This window comes from Neopelma chrysocephalum, unplaced genomic scaffold (assembly GCF_003984885.1).
Source record: "Neopelma chrysocephalum unplaced genomic scaffold, ASM398488v2 Primary Assembly neopelma1_96071, whole genome shotgun sequence".
NCBI lineage: Eukaryota > Metazoa > Chordata > Aves > Passeriformes > Pipridae > Neopelma > Neopelma chrysocephalum.
Window position 1 is genome coordinate 6,314 of NW_020924722.1, and position 3,945 is coordinate 10,258.

Consider the following 3,945-nt stretch of genomic DNA (forward strand, 5'->3'; position numbering starts at 1 on the left):
GCATCTTCAATTGGGGGTTAATGAGGCTGAATTAATTAACGAAGGGATCAATGAAGTTCAATTTGCAGGTATTAATTAATTATGATTAACGATTAATTAGGAGCTTCATTAACGCTCGTTTACGGGTTAAATTGGGATTAATTAACAGAAGGGTTAATTAAGGGCTTACATAAGGCAGAACTAATTAATGGAAGGAAAAGTCACTAATGAAGGGCTTAATTAGGCAAGAATTTGCTAATTAAGGGCTAATTAGTCACAAATTTACTAATGAAGGGCTAATTAAAGGCAAACTCCCTAATGAGGGCACTAATTAACCACAACCACACGTTTTAAGTCCATTTCACCACCTTTTATTAAAAAAACACCCTTTTGGCCCCTCCCCCTTTCCCAAGCCCCGCCCCCTCTTCCTCAAACCCCTCCCCCTTTTTATTCCAAGCCCCTCCCCCTCTCAGAGCCCCTCCCCCTTCTCAAGCCCCGCCCACCCCCCCTTTTTATGGACACAGAGACGATTTACATATTTATATAAATACGAGGGGGGCGTGGCCAGAGGGAGAAGGGGGCGTGGCCACCTTAAAAAGGGGGCGTGGCCTATTCGGAATCGGAAGTGGGCGGCAACATGGGGTCGGCCAGCAGGGGGCAGCACCCGCCGCCCGGTGGGGGAGAGGAGGCCACGCCCCTTTCCTGCGAGGAGGCCACGCCCCCCGCCGTCGAGGAGGCCCCGCCCCTCTCGGACGAGGCCCCGCCCCCCATCAGCGCCGCCATCTTGGAAAGGTCCAAACCTGGGGGGGAGGAACTGGGAGAATGATATTTAAATGAGGGGTGGGCGTGGCCTGAAGGGGGTGTGGTCATTCAGACCACGCCCCTCAAGCCACACCCACACACAAAAAAACCTGCATCAACCCCCCCCCAAAAAATGGCCTAAAACGCCCCGAAATCTCAGGTGGGGGCGGGGCCAAAGAGGGGGTGGGCGTGGCCAGGGGTTTGGCCACGCCCACAAAGGGAATTTTGGGGTGAATTTGGGGGTTTTCGGTACCTTTTTCCGGTGCCACTTTTCCCGCTGAGGATCCACGAACTGGGAGGGGGAAAAAAGGGGATTTTGGGGTGAATTTGGGGGTTTTGGGTGAATTTGGGGGTTTTGGGTTGAATTTGGGCGGGTTTTGGGGTGAATTTGGGGGTTTTGGGGGCAGTTTTTGGGGTGAATTTGGGTTTTTTTGGGGGCAGTTTTTGGGGTGAATTTGGGGGTATTTTCGGTCGGTTTTTGGGGTGAATTTGGGATTTTTTGGGTGATTCCTCACCTGGAGCAGTCGGGGGGGTTTGGGGGCAGTTTGGGGGGTTTTGGGGGTAATTTTTGGGGTGAATTTGGGATTTTTTGGGTGATTCCTCACCTGGAGCAGTCGGGGGGGTTGGGGGCAGTTTGGAGGTTTTGGGGGGTAATTTTTGGGGTGAATTTGGGGGATTTTGGGTCACTTCTCACCTGGAGCAGTTGGGGGGGTTTGGGGGGTAATTTTTGGGTGTAATTTGGGTGGTTTTGGGTCATTTCTCACCTGGAGCAGTCGGGGGTCGGCGCCGAGCTCTGGGGGGGTCGGGGGCGGGGCGGGGCCACAGTTCTGGGGGTCCCTCTCGGGGTCCCCCCCTGGGTCCCGAAGCCCCTCCAGGCACCGAAGCTCCAGCTGGCAAAAAATCACAAAGAATTTCATTTATATGGGGAAAAAACCCCAATTTTTATGACAAAAAACCTAAATTTGGGGAAAAAACCCCCCCCAATTTTAATGAAATAAATCGAAATTTTGGGGAGACAAAACCTCCAATTTTTATGAAAAAAAATCGAAATTTGGAGAAGAAAAAACCTGAATTTTGGAAAATAAAATTAAAAAAAATTGTGGGGTGAAAAAAGGTATTTTTGGAGTAAAAAACCAGATTTTTAGATTAAAAAAAAATTAAATGTGAGGGGAAGGAAAGCCCCAAATTTGGGGAAAAAAAATGACATTTTTAGGCCGAAAAACACCCCAAATATTGGTGGAAAAAATGACATTTTTAGGCCGAAAAAACCCCAAATATTGGTGAAAAAAAAAGAAGATTTTAGGCTGAAAAAACCCCACATATTGGTGGAAAAAAATGACGTTTTCAGGCTGGAAGAACCCCAAATATTGGTGGGGAAAAAAAGGACATTTTTAGGCTAAAAAACCCCAAATTTTTGGGTGGGAAAAAATAATATTTTTAGGCTGAAAACCCCAAAATTTTTGGGGGGGAAAAGTTGACATTTTTAGGCTGAAAAACCCCAAATTTTGGTGGGAAAAAAAAGACATTTTTAGACCAAAAAACCCTAAATTTTGGGAAAAATAATCCCAAATTTCAGAGCGAAAAAAACTCCCAAATTCTGACAGAAAAAAAAAATTTAAAAAAAATCTCATTTTTAGGAGAAAAAATTCCTCCATTATCAAAAAAAAAAAAGGCACAATTTTAGGTAGAAATCCCCAAATTCCAACAAAATTCAGAAAAAAAAATTTTATTTTATTGGCAAAAAAAAGGATAAAACCTCAAGTACCAAGGGAAAAAAAATGACATTTTTAGGCTGAAAAAACTCAAATTTTTGGTTAAAAAAATCACAATTTTGTTTTTTTTTGCCCGAATTAACAAGTGTAACCCCCCCAAAGCTTTTCCAACCCCCAAAAGACCCAAATCTGGGTGTTTTTGCCCCAAAAACGAGGAGAGTTTGACCCACCTCGACGAGTTTCTTGCTGTTCTTCTTGGGGGGCGGCGGCGCCCGCGAGGCCCCGTTGGGACCCAACCGGTGCTTCTGGAAGGTCAGTTTGAGCCCCTCCTCCTAAAGGGACACACATTCGGGGTGAAAACACACGGGTTTGGGAAAAAAAACAATCTGGGGAAAAAAACCCTCAATTTTGGGAAAAAATACCCGATTTTGAGGAAAAAACCCCCGATTTTGGGAGGAAATTCCTGGATTTGGGGGGGAAACCCCCAATTTTGGGAGGAAATTCCTGGATTGGGGATGAAACCCCCCCAATTTTGGGACAAACCCCCCAAAATTTTGGGCTGAAACTCCCCCGGATTTGGGGTGAAAAATCCCCGGATTTGGGCAAAACCCCCCAATTTTGGGATGAAATCTCTGAATTTGGAGTGGAATCCCTGAGTTTGGGGCTGAAAATCCCCAGATTTGGGGCAAAAGCCCCCAAAATCAGGGGAAAAATTTTGGGAGTAATAAACCCAAACACTAGGGACAGAAAATCCCCAAATTTATGGTGAAAACCCCCAAAACTTGGGGAAAAAAAACCCCAAAACTTGGGAAAAAACGACCCTAAATTTTGAGGGGAACCCCCCCAAATTTTAGACAAGAAAAAGACATTTTTAGGGGAAAAAACCCCCCCAAACTTGAGGAAAAACAACCCCAAATTTTGAGAGGAAAATCCCCAACTTTTAGACAAAAAAAAAAAGATATTTTTTAGGGGAAAAAAAACCCCAACTTGGGAAAAAACAACCCCGAATTTTGAGAGGAAAAAACCCCAAATTTTGGCCAAAAAAAAGATATTTTTAGGGAAAAAAACCCCAGAACTTGAGGAAAAACAACCCCAAATTTTGACCCAAAAAACGACCAAAAAAAAGACTTTTTTGAGGAAAAAAAAAAAAGACAATTTTAGGAGAAAAAACCCCGCAAACTTGGCAAAAAAATAACCCCAAATTTTGGAGGAGAAAAGTCCCAAATTCCAACCAGTTTCAGGGTTAAACCTCCAGGATTTGGGCTGAAACCCCCCAGATTTGGGACAAACCCCCCGATTTCGGAACAAAACCCTCGGATTTGGGTCAAAACCCCCCGGATTTGACCCGAAACCCCCAAATTGGGCGTTTTCCCCCCAAAAAAACTCACGTCTTTGATCTGGACGGTGAATTCCTTGTCCGGGTGCCGCCCCCGGGGGGGGGGGGGGGGGGCGG

The 3,945-nt window shown here is 45.4% G+C and overlaps 1 long non-coding RNA gene across 1 annotated transcript; it reads right to left on the minus strand.

Moving 5' to 3' along the window:
- Positions 1 to 712: 712 nt before the first annotated feature.
- Positions 713 to 3,919, minus strand: LOC113981096. The gene is made up of 5 exons (XR_003538315.1): positions 3,881 to 3,919; positions 2,723 to 2,824; positions 1,545 to 1,670; positions 1,034 to 1,072; positions 713 to 793 (listed from the first exon to the last, which is right to left on the minus strand). It is a non-coding gene; the product is annotated as an uncharacterized LOC113981096 (long non-coding RNA).
- Positions 3,920 to 3,945: the final 26 nt, after the last annotated feature.